The sequence below is a fragment of the Canis aureus genome, chromosome 3 (genome assembly GCF_053574225.1).
Source record: "Canis aureus isolate CA01 chromosome 3, VMU_Caureus_v.1.0, whole genome shotgun sequence".
Lineage (NCBI taxonomy): Eukaryota > Metazoa > Chordata > Mammalia > Carnivora > Canidae > Canis > Canis aureus.
Window position 1 is genome coordinate 17449529 of NC_135613.1, and position 16815 is coordinate 17466343.

The 16815-nt window shown below is 42.0% G+C and overlaps 1 long non-coding RNA gene across 14 annotated transcripts in view; it reads right to left on the reverse strand.

Annotated features, from left to right (window-relative positions):
* LOC144310200 (uncharacterized) overlaps positions 1 to 16815 on the reverse strand; it is an 807232-nt gene that overhangs the window by 439419 nt on the left and 350998 nt on the right. For all 14 annotated transcript variants that reach the window (XR_013375890.1, XR_013375882.1, XR_013375879.1 and 11 more), the window contains one exon: positions 15417 to 15470. This is a non-coding gene — a long non-coding RNA (uncharacterized LOC144310200). The remainder of the gene's footprint in view (positions 1 to 15416; positions 15471 to 16815) is intronic.

Here is a 16815-nt window from a genome sequence, read left to right on the forward strand (position 1 = left end):
AGCCGGGCCCATCTTTTAATTACATGGTTTGGCCATGCAAATATTCTCAGACATTTTTAGTAAGGCACTGGACTTTTATTTAAATGTGTAATATAAAGAGCTCTACTGCAGTTGCTGATCGGTGCTTCTTTCTTATTTACGGCCTTCCCTTCTCTCATGCTCCAGCGTTGCCCCAACAATAAAATCCCACTTAGCACTTGCTTTTTCCAAAAAAACATCATTTTTCACCATCTTAAGAGTAAAGCAAAGAGGAGATGGAGGAAAAATTCTCTTCTTTCTTTCTTCCGTTCGTTTTCTTTTTTAAGAGACTAAATGTTCTTCTCTTCTCCCAAATATTTAATCATAATTATATTAAGAAACATTTATAAAAAGTTAAGTAATAAAATTAAATAGGTTGGAGAAAAACAGAGAAGCAGACAGCAAGGATTAAGTGTAGTAATATAAAGAATAGATTATATTTAATGAAAATTTCTTCAGTGTTCAACATTTTTATTATACTTAATAGTGCTGGGCTTCATTTTTGTCTCCAGTAATTGTGTGTCCATAATGAATGGCTATTCTTATTCCCCCATTGAGCCCTGACAGAAATTAATAAACCTAATTCTGTAGGTTTAAGTTTAATTTTGTTGAAATATATAAAGTAGTTACATATTCACTTAGCAGCCAACCGGAATGCAGTGGCCTTAAGCTTCTCAGCAACTTTCTAACAAGTAAATTGTTTTCTGGATCTTTCTCCTGCACTTCCTGCTCCTTTCTTTTCTGATTTTAGCCAGGAGCCTTGTTTGTGATGCTTCCAGCAGCAGAAGACATGCACAGCTATGGAGGTGGAACAGAGGGTGAACACTGTAAAGTGTACAATTATGTGATCTAGTCCTTTTCCAAGAACAGCTGTTAATGATTGCTCAGCAGTCTCTTGTTGGTTTACAGTTTGATCAAGAAAGTATGTAATAAAAGAATGGGGGATGGGCATCGTACAAGCCAGCAGTCCTCCAGCAATAAATAACGTGCACAGTCTGGTTGCCAGAGCTTGGAGAGTATGGAATCTCCCCTCAGGACTTCAAGCACCAGAGGGGAGCTTCCATGAGGATTCAGCCTTGGGGAATTGGGAGGAATTCAAAAGGGCTATATTGACTAAAGATCACATCTGATGAGTCCACCCATTAGTAATTTTTTTTTGTATATTTTTTATTGGGGTTCAATTTGCCAACATATAGCATAACACCCATTAGTAATTGACTGTAAATGTCTTCTCTGAGAAAAGTCAACTACATCTGGGGATCATCCTTTCCTCCCTTTCATCCTCCCTTCCTCTGTCCCTTGCTCTGAATGTCTTATCATTCCTCTGAATGTCTTATCATTCATTCATTTGGCAAAGGTTTGACTTTATCTCATATTCTGAGTGCAGGGATACAACTGACAGCATAAACCTCCCAAACCTCAGGAAGTTTATCATTATGTATTTTTTAAAGGGGAATCTACAAATAAAAGTATGATTTCAAGAGTATTGTGGGAGAGAAGACACACAACAGAAGGTGGGTAACATGCACGCAAGGATCAAAATGCTTTCCTGAGGAAATTACAACAGGGATGAGATCAGAGACGAGACACTGGGCAGGAAAAGGAGTGGGTGGGGTTCCAGGTACAGTAGCCCTGCAGAGGAGACAGCATGACAAATCTGAGGACCTGAGGATGGGATGGAGAGGGAGAAAGGGATGGGAGATGAGGTTTCTTAGAAGAGGCCTCACAGGCTACTCTAAGGAGTCCAGGCTTTATCACACAAACAATGAAAACCATCCAAGGGGACCATCAAAAGGCCAGAAAGAGGCAAGAGATTTGCTCAGAGCTGCTGTTATGGGCACTGGGTGCAAAAAGGCTATAGGAAACCTTCTTCACATCATCTTCATTTGTTTTCAAAATGAGGAAACTGATAACCAGAAGGTTGGTCAATGCTTGAGAACAAACAAGAATTCTGACTTCAGGTGTCTTTTCCCTATACTTTATCAGCCATCTTCCTTGGATTCCTCATCAACCCTATTGACCAAGCTTGATAACGGGAAGTGAAAATACCATGCCCGTGAACTCCCTTCTGGAGTCATAGGTCACTGCATGTATTTTATACCTACCAAATGCTCTCTCTAAAGTCTTCAAAATATTCTATTAATAGACTGAAAGGAGGAAGTGCTGAGGACTGTTGTGAACACAGCATGCCACACCAATCCCATTTCACAGATTAGCTATGTAAGGGTATGTGTCGGACATATATGTCCTCATATCCTCCATCCTGTTTGCCTGTATGATTTCCCCTCTGAAATGTGACGATACATAATAATGGAATAATAACATAATAATGGAATAATGACAGCACAGGAAACTCAAAATGTCACCCAAAGCAACCACAGACTATGATTCAAGAAATTACAGGTCTAGTAATCCTTCAAACAACTGAGGGATCCTGGACAAGACCTGATCTCTCATTGGGTCTCAGACTCCAGGCAGTGGGTTCTAAGGTCTGGCAATTCTAGTTTCTGAATTTTAGAATAAAGACTTAGTGCAGGAAAGAGGCCCAAAATGGTGCTTAAGGGTGAGGTCCTATCCTGCTGACCAGTAGAAACTCACTGGGCCAAGCTACTGGGCCACTTGATCATAGCAGGGGTGAGACCGAAGGCAACCTGCAAGGGTCACATCTACCAGGCTACGACCCCAGCTGCTGTGTGACCTTCAGCACATTCATCAACTTTGCTGGGCCTCAGAGTCCTCATCTGTTACACAGAAGGCAATAAGTCTGCCTTGTGAGATTGCTGTGGACGTTAGAGAAAATGTATGGCTCAGTCCCTGACTTAAGTAGGCACTTAATCAGCATTATATACCATCCCTCCCTCTTCTGCCTACCCATCTTTTCCACCCCTCTTCCTCCCCTTCTCTTTCTGCCCTTTCCTTTTTTTTTTATCCTGTCTCTCCCTCCTTTAGAGAATAATTGTGGTAGTGCTTGACGGGTCACCCCCATACCCTACTTTGTTGAAGAATCTGTTCATTTAAGATATTAACTTCATTTCTTTGACCAAGTGCAAATGGGAGCTTCACCTGGCAGGTATTAAGTCTCAGCACAAGTAGACCCGAGAGCTTTCTCAATCCATGGGTCTGTGTTGACCTGAGCCTATTTTGAGAACTTGTTTAAAAGGGGGAGTTGAATGGGCATGAAGAGAGCCCCTAAATGACATCTGCAAGGAGGAAGGAAGAAGACCAAGACAGGGGAGTAAAGGGACATAAGAAGGAGATAGCCTGGCCTCTGAGACCTACCCCAGGTTAGATCTCTGATCCAACCTATTCAAGAACCAGCACCAGAATCTGCTTTCCTTGGAGACCAACAGATTGAAGCTGCTATTTTGCTTTCCAAGGTTATAAGTTCATTAAGTATGTGTGTTGGGGAAACGTGCCATTGATAAGAACAGGAGATTATCTTGAGAGCATTCCACTGGCCCTGCCCTCCCTCACTTCTCTCTGAACCCTGATCTCTCCACTGGGACCCTGTCACAGCCAAGCCACAGACTCCAGCATTGCTCTGCCTTTTGAATCTTCTACTCCCCACATACACACTGCAATGAAAGACCATCTTCTGATAAGCAGAGCAATTAGCAGCCTGGTTATCAGACCCCTTCCTTCCCATCAACACCAAAAAGTGGAGGGGGATAGTCTAAGATTCCAGAAGTCACAAGCAGCCCTTTTTCTTGAGTGGAGGGCAGCTTGTGGTAATGAGCGATAAAGTTTGGCATCTACTCTTACTAAACAGATTATTTTTTTTCTTCCTGGAAGCCTGCGACAATGAGGAAGGCTTAGGAAACACTTTTGTTACTTTGTGGGTGTTGGACTCAAGAGTAGCCCTTATCTGCTTGGGCAGGGTCAGCCTTTGGTACTGCTTCTACATCTCTCAGGTTGGTAAAAGCCATGGAGCTAATGGTAAGCAGGAGGACAGTGTTCCTGAAAACCCCAGTGTGTACACATGTGACACAGAGTGTCATAAATGAAGATACTAAAGCTGACCATTTATATATCAAATGACCCATCCAATTCACCCATCTGTCCATCCATCCATCTGTCCATCCATCCATTCATCCATACAGCCATCAACAGATGCTTATTGAGTGCTCTAACACTTTAGGCTTACTGCCAGTTCCCCGGGATTCCACAGAGAACTAAGCAGACACATTCCCTGCCACATCAAGTCCTTGGTTGAGGAAAGGTATATGACAAATTAAACAATCTGCAGCACAATGTGAAAAGTACTGAGATAGGAAGAGTTCAAGGTGCAGGGAAAGAACACCTAACACATCGCTCGAATTTGGAGTCACTACTCACAGCCTCTCTAGGAAGTTTCCTGAGTTGAAGGAATCAGCCTGTAAGAGAACTGTGTTTGGCTGAGCAGGTAGAGGGAGCAGCAGGAAGTGAAAAAGGACTCTACCATTTATTGAGTGCCTACTGTATATCAGACACCAGCCTTGGCACTTTCATAGAATTTCTTTGATTAGTTTCACTGTAACTAGACAAAATGGAGCCTCCATGTAGTTGTCTGTCCAAGTGCTTAGAGTAAATAGCAGACTTCACTAGACCTGGTCTTCTCTTGTTCCCATGGCCTTACTCTCTGGCTTCCTCCATGAGTTCTCCTCCCCCACACCTCTCTATGGTATGATCAGTGAGACAGACAACCAGAGACTTTGAACTCTCTAGTCAACATGGATTTAGGATCTAGGCTCTGGATTCAAAGGAACCTAGATTTAAATTCCTCTCTGATGTCTATCAGCAGCGTGACTTTGGGCAATTTACCTAACCTCTCTCAGCTTCAACGTCCTCATCTGTAAAATGGAAATTTTAATAGCATCTATGTCAGAGATTTGTAAGAAATTAAATATGCAAAATGTGAAGTTCAGTGCATGTTTTTGTATTATTATTTTGTACAGAAATAATACAAAGGCAATCTCTATAGATGTAGCCTTGAGTTTACGAGGGGAGATACATGAGATGTGAAGACTTCTTAGAGCTCTAGGTAAAAGCTACACACAAAGGCCTTTGCATGTTCTTGTCCTTCAGCCAGGTGGACACACAAGGGAAAAACAGCTGGTCCACTGGTGGTTCAGAAGGTGTCATGGGGCCTCACACTGGATCCCACCCTCACTTAACAAACATCTTGCCCTATTTTTCCGGGTTGACCTCTTCTGGCACAGACAGCTGAGACTCTAGGGCAGCCTTTTGGGGGACAGCCTTTTATGGGGTAGCCATGGATTCTAAGCCTCTCCCAGGCTGGGAAAGTGATGCCTGAAAGTTCCCCATCATCCAGAATTACCGAGTCTTGAGGGCCAAAGTCCCTGGGGCACTGAAAGCCCTTATGCTGGGGGTCCTGCCATCTTTGAGCTCCCCCTACCACTATCCCCTTGGGAATGTGTTTGCAGTAGGGGTACAGGTGCAGTGGAGGCCACTTCAGGCAAACCTGCAGGGGGCTTTCCCTGAGGCTGTCTCCACGCTGGGCTTCTTTTCACACTATTTGTACCCATGTAAATGTGCTTCTCAGATTCCTGCCAACACACTTGGTTTTGTAATGTTGTTTAATAGCTTGAACCACCTTAATGAAATATTCATGTTCCTTTCTCTGTTGGAGCAGTCACCCAGGTTTCCAGAAATTTTTCTTTCTTGTTTTCAAGGATAACCCCACAGGAGGAGGATCCTCCCTGCCCAGAGGCCTGGGATCCCCAGGGTGCATCTGGCAGAGGGGCTATGGGAGTCATCCTCCTAGGAGGAGGGGGCAGGAGGACACCAGTCCCAGGCTCCTCCTCGGATACTGAGAGCCAGGAGCCCTTAGTAGAATGGCCAGGAGCAGAATTTGTGAGCTGGAGCCATGGGCCTATAAGCCCTACTCCAGGGAGTGGAGAGAAGTGCCCCTGGAGATCAGCATCCCAGCTAAGGCAGAAGGATATGTGATCAGTGCTGCCCCTGCTGCACCAGGAGCTCGCGCAGAGTCTGAGGGAAGAGTGCCACCTGTTGAATGCTCATGATAGCGTGCTCCTTCCCAGAGCTCCGGGCTCAGGCGCCTGCTTCCAGCACAGCACCCTGTTCCCATCCCAGATCAGAGCTGGGGAAATCCAGGTAGTACCAACTGCACGGACCCTCTGGTACCATCTGTAGAATGAGACTGTTGCCCTGAGTGACCTCCTACCGCTGAGAGGGGAGGTGACTTGCTCCAGTCACAGAACCAGTCTGGAGCCCCTGCTGTCTCTCTGAAGCCCCTCAGGAACACTTTCTACCTTTCTACTCTCTTTTGATACTGTTGTGAATATATTTTTTAATTAAAGTATTTTTTAAACCATAAACAAAAGGACCCAAATTCATAAGTGTACAGGTCAACAAAGCATCACAAAGTGAACATGCCTGTGGAATCAGCACTCAGATCCAGACCCAGAATGCAAACAACCCCCCCTAGAAGCATCCTCCTTCTCCCTCCCCGTCACCCCTGTTCCAAGGGTGACCAGTATCCTAACAGAATTCTAACTATCTCACAGGTTAGTCTCAGCTGTTTTTGAACTGTTTACAAATTAAACCACACACAGGGCATGGCTTCTCTCACTCTATTCCAGATGTGGGATTCACCCTGCCTCTGTGTTGTGAGGAGCCATGTTTTTCTAAGGTGGGGAGTAGAAGCATGTGTGAGAATTGGAGAGACTTGGGAAATCACTGAATTAGGCCTTGTCATGTTTTAGTAAGAGAAGGAGCCCCAGGGGAAGGAAGGGATTGGCCCGAGGTCACATAGCTTGGTCAGAGGTCTCTCCCCTGAATGATAAAGCTCCCCAGAAAGTAGAAGCCTTGGCTCCAGGCTGGAACTAAGGACCCTAGGCCCCCCTCACACATCGCGGAGCCTGGGAACCCATTGTGGGTTCCATTCCAGGAGTGCCTATGCACACTGACACTCCCTTACCCAGCACAGCATCTTTCACACTGTGCAAACACTCAAATACTGGTGGAAAGAACGAAAGGATGGATCTCAGTAACTTGTTGCTGTCATTCAGAAGATGGAGAACATGCCGCGGGTCCTGCTTCTTCCCCAGATGCAACGAGGGCAGGTGAGACATGAGGTGGGGAGGCACAGTGCTACTGGTCACAAACAGAAGACTCATGCACTAGAAAGTGTCCACTGCTTACACTCACAGACTTTGAAGTCAGACTGGCCTGGATCCAATTATACCTCTAGCACTTACGCATTGCCTTAGGTGATCTAGCCAAGCCTCAGTTTCCCAATCTGTAAAAACATTTATATTAGGGCTCTGGTGAGTATGAGTGAAGCCAGGCAGGTAAAATGCTAGGAGAGTGCTCAGTAATTGGCAGTTACAATCGTGTCTCCAATTAGCAGCAATTGGCTCATTTTAGCTCACTGCCCAAAAAGAGGCATCAACATTTAGATAAGGCACCAGTGGGCGGCAGATCTTCAAAAATGAGGGTTTACTTATTAAAGAGCTAGAAAAGACAAGTGGTTCCGGTTAAGCTTCCTTCCTCTTAATCATCTAAACCTTCATAACCAATGAGAGCGTCCTGCATCCTGCCCTCTGAAGGAAGCCTTTTCCCTCGCCGCCCTGATCTCTCCCGCAAGAACTCTTGCAGCGTCCGCGAGAGACACTCAGCTTTACTGTTACTGTATGCTCTTGGGGGTTATGGGTCCACCCACATGCTCACAAAGCCTCATCTCTCAGCTCCATCATGAACCCCAGAGTCATGGTTCAGTGTCCCGTGGTTTGGGGAGGCATGTCACGAACCAGGCAGTTTTGAAGAGGCTGTATCTGCTGGTTTCTCCATTGGAGCAAGAACCACCCCCTTTTCTTCCCTGTTTGGAATAAATACAGAAAAGAAAACAAAAATTTCCCTTGACCTCTCCACCCACAAATAACAACTTTAACCTTTCAAAACACTGCCTTCTAACCTTCTGGCTGAGCACATTTTGTAACAAAGTTCAGATTCGCTTTTAGAGTCTCTTTTTATTTCTAGACTTTGTTCACTTGATGCTACATTATTTGCATTTTCCCAAACTATTTAATTCTGTTCTTTAATAACAATCTGAACAGTTACCTAATGGAATCAGAGAGACACATCAAAATTTACTTCACAATTCCTCTTGATTCAGATTTTTTTCTAATGTTTTGATACAAACAATTCTGTTTATGAGGACAGGCTCCTTGAATTGGAATCAATTGGTCAAAGAGCTTTAATTTTTTTTCCCCTAAGGTATAATGGACATGACACCATTCCATCAGTTCTAGGTGTACAACATAATGTTTCAATATCTGTATATATTGCAAAATGATCACTACGGTAATTCTAGTTAACATCTGTCACCATACAGTTAAAAGATGTTTTTCTTATGATGAGAACTTTTAAAATGGACTCTCTTAGCAACTTTGAAATATATATTTCAGTATCAATAACAATTAATTATTTTAATTTACATTTCTTAAAAAAAACAATAGCTATGTTTCTATTATAAACAGGTTTAATCCAAATTCTGAAATAAGAAAAATGATCACCTTCTCAAGCTCAAGCTGACTTTTTCTCTCATCTTCCCATTTTTGTCTCTGGCCACACACACACACCCCTTGTGACTCAGCCATGCTAAAATATTTGCAGTTATCTCAATATGCATGGATATTCATGTCAAGGCTTCCTGCACATGTTTCTTTGACCAGAGGGATATGTATTCCCTCTCCTGCACATGGTCATATTATCCTTTCAAGACAAGTATTACCTTCTCTCTGTGATGCTTTCTCTGAGCTTCCAGGCAAAATGAGCCATCCCTCCCCCCCAACACACACACTCTCCTCAATGTTCCCACTGCAACCTGCCTGTTTAATAATAATAATTATATCGATCATAATAGTAATCAAGATGTATTGAGCCCTTATCATGTGCTCAGACAGTATTCTAAGCACTTTTCATGGATTATCCCAGCATTCACTGCTTTGTGGCTTAATGATCAGTTAGTATGTACATCTGTTCTCCCGCCCAGACCATGAGTGATTTCAGGGAGGGGGCTGCCCCATCTTCTTTGTACTCCCAGTAGCTAGCACAATGCCTGGCATGGCAAATATTTTAGAAATGAATATCTGAACCCACCCTCTACTTATGACTCAGCCAATTTAGGGCTGTGTTAAAAATGACAGCGGAGCTGGAAAAGACTGGCTATGTGCAAATCCCATGGTGCATTTCCCCCAGGGGAAACACACCCCTGGAGAAAAGCAGGAAGGTAGAACCATCCAAGAAGTCTTGATGATCATCACAGTGCAAATAGCTCCTCCCTATTCTCCAGAGCCCTACTGCTTACACCCAGGTTTTTATAAACATTATTTTCTTTAACTCTCCTATTTCAGATCTTGGGAGTCTCCAGAAGATATTACCCTTTCCTTGCAGATTGCTTGAAAGGGAAGAAAACTGATACTCAACCACAGATACTACCTTTAACAAACCCAAGATGCTAATCCCGGGTACATATTTAGCCCCATATTTGATTTTCTGAGTCCCTGAACTCTAGCCATGGACAAACTTAGTTCCTCTTGAGGAACACGAGGCTCAAACTCAAGTTCATGCCAAAGTTCAAGCCAAGAAGGCAGGAGAATTAAGAATGGGTGCCAGGTTGTTGGACTCTGCAAACTTCTCTGGATCTTCTCATATCCTCACTCCAGATAGGCAACCTTGCAGAGAGCAAGTAACCCACTTGACAGCCCCTCTTTCAGAATTCTACCTGCTTGTACTCTGAGAGAATTCCGACCACCGTGTGTTGATGGTCTGTTAGGTGCCTGGTGCTTTACAGACCTTATCTCCAGAATTTGGGTCTGGGAGTATCTGACCAGAGTCCAAACTCTTTCTGCCATAGCACATCTCAGATGAATCTTCTGCAGAATGTGGCTCCCAGAATACATACAACTATGATGCCCAAAATGTGTTCTGTGCTCAAAGGAATCAGCTCCACAAGCTAAATGGCTTTATTAACTGCAAAGCTCGTTCAGAGCTTTAAATATGACAATGCCCATTATGCATTTCCAAGAGGGGAAGAGTAGGCCATCGTGAAGTTGTAAGATTATTTGAGTACAAATTCTTGTTTTTGGAAAGCACCACATGGGACTAGAGGGTGGAAGAAAGCATTTAGGGAAAGGCTTCATCACATTTGAGTTCTCATTCCTCAGAATTTAACTCTAGTCCTGTTACCTATTTACTGCTTTTTCTAGTTCCTCTGGATTATGATTTCAATCCTAATTTGAAGTTATTCATCCTCCCTTAAAAGAACTGTGAGTCGTGGGCCCTTTGTCTTCTAACTTGGTCCTCTTCTGATCATACTGCATAATTCCCGTTCATCTTTGCTCACTCCATGCCAACATGCAGTGGGAAAATGAACTCAGACCATCCTGTGGATCTGGTGCTTGCTAATACCACTCCGGCTCTAAAATCAACTTTCTGAACGTGAGGCCTAGGACAACTGGCAAGGATTAACCTCAACCACAAACAGAACCCCTGTCCTTCATCTACCCAAATTCTTTTTCCTGGTTTGTAGACTGTATAGCATACATCCTAATGGAAACAACACCTCAAAACCCTGGCCCAAAACTTTTATACAAACATCCAGAGTGTTCTACCCACAAAATGATGGCCTAGATCCATTATATGCTCTGAGGAGGCTGGGTTAAAAGAGGAGACAGGGCTGGAGAGGAGAAGAGGAGAGAGAGAACGCAAATTTAATATAAGCCACTGCTTATTTAAAAATTGATAGGAACTAATTAAATTAATAAAATTTTATTGAACTTTAAAACAAAAAATCAATTCTTTAAAAATCCCCCTTTAACGAAATCCAAAACCAATGAAATTCTTTTTTAAATTAAATGGGATGGTAGTCATTGCACTCCTTTGGAATTCTAAATATAACTTCCAGGTTAAGAATTTTCTACAACTTCAAGTACATAAATCATGTTTGCCTATTTAAAACCAAAACAAAATCTTAATATGTAATATAAATACTTTCTTTGCCTTTTAATGAAGCTGTTAAAGTTTCATTTCACTCTTTGTCCAGTGGTATACTAGTAGATATTTTGTAACTAGCCTTGGTCAGGGGCGGGTACACATGCTGACTTGTGACTTCTACCAGTTTCTATGATGTAAATACCCCAGCATGGCTCATGGCTCCAAGTTACTAAAGTGACAGATGACAATGAATGCAGAGTTAGGAAGAAATTGCACAATATGTTCTCATGAGCTGGTTTGAGCTGGTTCTGGGACACCACTGAGTTTTTCTCTGTAAGTCTGAATCTCAAGTACCGTCCATCTAGAATATTACCAACAGGATAGCAACAACATGCACCTCATTCTCAACTGTTCTGCATGTGCGAGATACATAACAAGGGATCCCTGGATGGCTCAGCGGTTGAGTCCCAGCCTTCAGCCCAGGGCATGATCTTGGAGTCCTGGGATCAAGTCCCACATGGGCTCCCTGCATGGAGCTTGCTTCTTTCTCTGCCTATGTCTCTGCCTCTCCCTGTGTGCCTCTCATGAATAAATAAAATCTATGTTTAAAAAAATAAGAGAGAGATACATAACAAATGCTTCCTGACAATGGCAGTGGTGGTCACTGTGTTGACCCAAACAATATACTTAGGTATAGAGTATTGTTAGTTAAAAACAAAACAAAACAAAACAAACCCCCCCCCCCAAATTCTGGTTTATTGAGGTCTACTAAAATATGTATTTGTCTTTATGTGGAATCAATCCATCCACTTTTCCTTTACATTTTTCTTTTGCTTTCAAAATCCAATGAGTGCTTACAATTGCTACACATCAAATGAAGTGAGTTCCTTTTCTTCCCTTCCACTATCCTCCCTACGCATAACTATTAAATAACTCAAAATACCTGCCAACTTTGTTTAATCCCATAAAAGATGGTAGAACTTCAATGAGTCTTCTCTTGTTGATTTTATGCCTCATTTCTAGACAAAATCCCCGGGAGTGCTGGCTGAATATGTATGATCTTAGTTAGCTACACCAGGCCAGGAAATGGAAAGGAAGGATGGATATAAGCAACAGTAAGAGGGGAGGGCACTCACATTTTCAGAGTCCACTATGACTTATCTTTAATTTTTTAATTGGACAGCCTGAGGTGTGACTTCATTATACAGCTACCAGCACACTGCTAATGCATGCTGGGGGTAAGATTCAAATGCAGTTTTCTCTGACCGCCCAGCCACTGACTTCTCCACAATGCCATACTGACCTGTAAAAGTAATCTAGAGAATACTTCATCTACGTTGTTGAGTTTTCCCCTAGAAATTCCATCTCTAAGGCTCTATTCTTGCATCTTGTAACCTACTTTACTCCTATGCCTTGTTGCCAGTATCTGAGAGGACAGAAAGCAAGTGCATGGTCTCCCTTCACTCATCCAAAGACTCCATCTACCTCTATATAAGAACTAGGAAACCTCTCCAAACCAAGAAGGGATAGAACTTCCTCTATTGCAGAGTCAAGACATATTCTAACAGATCTTGCCTCAATTGGGTAGCTGTCTCTCGCGTAGTCTGGGTCTTCCCTCAGGAAGCCAGCACACCAGCCTGAGAAAACTGGTCTCTTCCTACTTCCCTGGCACATGCCTGTGTATATAGAACGGCTGAGGCTCTTTGGCAAATCTGCCCACAGCTCCTATATTTGCCCAGGTCTGGCAGCTGGATATGACCCCACAAAAATCCAAAGGATCCTAGCATTTGATGATATTCTATAACATGCTGACACTTGAATTCCATAGGGTCACAGTTACCTAGCAATTACCCATGTGTTTTAGTCCTAGCATAAAATCATATCTGTGGTATCAAAGCCCACATAAAAATATAAGGTAAAATAGTAAGGCAAAATATATCCCAGGTCAGGTCATGCCACCTCTCTGCTCAAAACCCTATAATAAAAGAGAAAATCTTTTACCGTAGTCTATGTAGCAGATTTTATTTTCTAAGATGGCCACAATAACATCTCCTGCCCTACATGTTCTTCTGAAACCTTGCTGCTCCCCATGAGGAGGTGGAGTTCTTGTCTCCTCCTCTTGAAATCAGTTGGTAGTTGCCTGGATCAACACAGTGTGATGCCAGTGACACTGTTTGACTTTGGAGGCTAGGTCATACAAACACCATGCCTTTCTATCCTGTTCTCTGAGACACTTTCATTTGGGGCCCAGTTGCCACCCCAGGAGAAAGTCCTAGCTGCCCAAAGGGAGGCACACATTTTTGCTGAGCTTTCAGGCAACACCCAGCATCAACTTAGCAGCCATGTATCAGAATCATCTTGAAATCTCCAGCACCCTACCCAGCCACTCCAGCTGATGCAACATGCAGCAGCAATGAGCCATCCTTGCTGAGCTCTGCCCAAACTATAGATCCACAAGGAACTAGATGTTGTTCTAAACCACAAAGTGTGGGGTGGTTTGCTACACAGAAAATGATAACTAAAACAGACTACACAGCTCTATATGAACTGGCCTCCCATTTGCTCTGTGATTCCTTCTTGGCCATTCTACTTCCAGTATACTCTGTTCTCAGTACTCTCTACTTCCACAAACATGGAAAGCATGAATGGAAGACCATTCCTTCATTTCTTCTAATGATGTTTTATAGTTTTCTTAGTAGAAATCTTATACATCTTTTGTCAGATTTTTCCCCCTAATATTTAATGTATGTGATTCTATTGCTAATGCATACTGGTTATCCTCATTTTCTAATTATTTGTTGCTGGTATATAGAAGTATAATTGTGTTTTGCAAATTGACTTTATATTTAGCAACCTTGCTTAATTCACTTATTAGTTCTTATAGTTTATAGACTCTTCTAGATTTCTACTTTCCAATAATGTCTGCTAATGATAATTGTGTTTCTTCCTTTCTTATCCTTATATTTTAAAATTTCTTTTCCTTTCCTTACTGAACTGGCTGGGACATGCAATGTGACATTAAAAAGATCTGACAAGGGACCCCTGGGTGGCTCAGCAGTTGAGCATCTGCCTTTGGCTGAGGGTGGGATCCTGGATTCCCGGGATCGAGTCCCACATCGGGCTCTTTGCATGGAGCCTGCTTTTCCCTCTGCCTATGTCTCTGTCTCTCTCTCTATGTCTCTCATGAATAAATAAATAAAATATTTAAAAAATAAAATAAAAAAATAAAAAGATCTGACAATAGTAAGCATTCTTGTTTGGCTCCCGATCTCAAGGGAAAGCTTTAAATATTTCACTACTCACTATGATATTTGGTGTAGTCTTTTTCTTTCTTTCTTTTTTTATTTTTTTTATTTTTTTTGTAGATATTCTTTACTAAATAAAGAAGGCTTGTCCTCAGGTCAACTTAACAAGCATTTAATCACCCATTGTATCAGTCACTATCCTGGGCAAGAGGAGAATTTTTAATTCTCATTTTGAATGAGACACTATCCTCACTCTAAGAAATTCACCATGTTGGATGTAAAATAGGCAAATGCCATATATGGTGGCAGGGTTGGGGGAATAGGAAAAACAACTCACTCTGTCCAGGGTAGCTAGTGAAGGCTCTCAGAACACAAAACATTACAGGAAGGGCTCAACAGATAAGATAAATGAGATAGTTAATAAGAATGATGTACAAGGGCTACTCCCTAACAAATTCTCTTCTGGGTTTATCTATACATGTGGATGTCCTTTTATAGAGCCAAAAGATTACTCTAAATTACTGTGCATGTGACATCTAGATAAATCTAATATTCTTAAGTATTCTTAAAGGAAGTTGTAATTGAAAGAATACAGAATCTCTTTGTAAATATTTTCAGGGACAGTTCCCGAGTTCTATGTATTTAGGCTTCCCAAGAATGTTCAATGAGGCAAAATGCTGAAAAATGGATTATGCTTTCTATCCCACAAACACATTGTTACCTCTCTGTCCATTTTTTTACTGACTGTATTTGCAAATAATACCACAGGCAAAGAAGTAAAGTTGGCTTAGAGCAAGTTACACAGTATGTGGTTTATAAGTACTTACTTTATGTAATCATGATACATATTAAGTGTTAAATAAATATGTGTTGATTTGGCTTGGCCTAGCTATGTGTGTAGCATACCAAAGAAAACGGTCTGTTCAGAATTACACTACCTTGGGCCAAAGGCTGGCCCGAAAGACCAGATACAATGGGGTCTTTGAGTTTTAATGTTTTAATTTTTTTCTTTTTAAAAGAAAAAAGTATCTGAGAGTAAAAATAAGTAATATTACAGAGTTAGTTTTATAAGAGGAATCATCAAACTAATATAATATATCATAGTGCTCTTTTATCTGAAGTATCTCTAACACCTTGAGTTTTGCAAATAGACTGAAAACTAAAAAGTCACATACACATCTGCTGGTGACTTACCTCCTCCAGGAAAATAACAAGGTGAATGTTCATGTCCAAACATCTGGATTGGTTCTGAAAGTAGAGAATAAAAGAAAGGTGGAGCCAGATCTGGAATGTCAAATCCTGAGGTCTTTTGGCCTGAGGAGGACTGGAAGTATAGTTGGTGCCCCATCCATATACCTTTGGGATTTATATTTGCAGTGCCTGCCAGCCAGGCTACCAGGCCAGTATTTGCCTCTCTTTGCTTGACAGCTTTCCCTGCAAATTGAAGCCCAATCTGTCCCAAGTGCTAAAGTGTTAATGTTCCCAGTCAAGGCACTAAACAATGACTCTTGGGAGTCTGTGTATTAACCTCAGGTGGAATTCTAAGCAGAGTTCTATTCTGGTTCTCAGATTTGCCCTGTAGGAGTAAGATCCTTACCCACAGAGGTAATTTGTGGTTTTATTTTCCCATCTCTCTACCAATGCTTCCTAGAATCACTTCAGGATAAGCTATTTCATTTGGGTTCCTGTCTCAGGGTCAGCTTCTGGGGAAATTCCCACTAACATAGATTATATTTGACTCAAACAAAGGACATCAATATACATTCCTCACTATTTTGTAAGAAGATAGTGGCACACCATCCCCTGCAAATCATACACTTTCTAATGGAGCTCACACATTCTATTGGAGGGTCATGGAGGACTTAAAGCAATTATCAGGACAAGTCAAGTCAAAGCAACTGTCAACTAAAATTGTGGCTCATTGGAGCACGAGCATCGTTTTTTTGCTTGACTTAATTGCATAATTGCCTTGGTTCTCAGCTTAGTGTGTGCAGACCTGGAGAAGAACAATTAATGACCTAACATGAGGGGGGACCCATCTCTGTGGCTTCTGGCCAAGAGGGAGATGCATCAGTGTCAAAGACAGCTATCTTCAGAGACTCTCTCAGGGGGAGAAATTTCTCTTTCAATTATGACCACCTAAAAATCATGATGAAAATTGCTTTTTATGAAATCAAGCCATGGAAATTAAACTTTTGGGAAAAATGGTTAAATTTTAGACTTGGAGTCCTCTGCTACACTGGAGAATTTTTCAGAGGATATCAAACATAACTACTAGATTCCATAAGAGTCTTGCTTCTGACACCTCAGTATACTCAGTGAACATTTCTGTGTGTAAGTAATGTGGCTTTCAGAAGAGAGTCATGTTTAAGTTCAATATCCATTCCTGTTATAGAGGAATCATGTAACAAATGAGACTCTAGTCTTAGGCATTTGTTCAAATGAGAATATTATGCAGAAAAAAATCCCAAATAATTAGTGAATGCAAGTTTCAGAATAGTCCCTTAATCCAGGAGCAGAGTGCCTTGCCCCTAAGGATGAGATTCAATCATAACACAGGAAGAGTAAAAGACCAACAAACAGCAATGGAAAG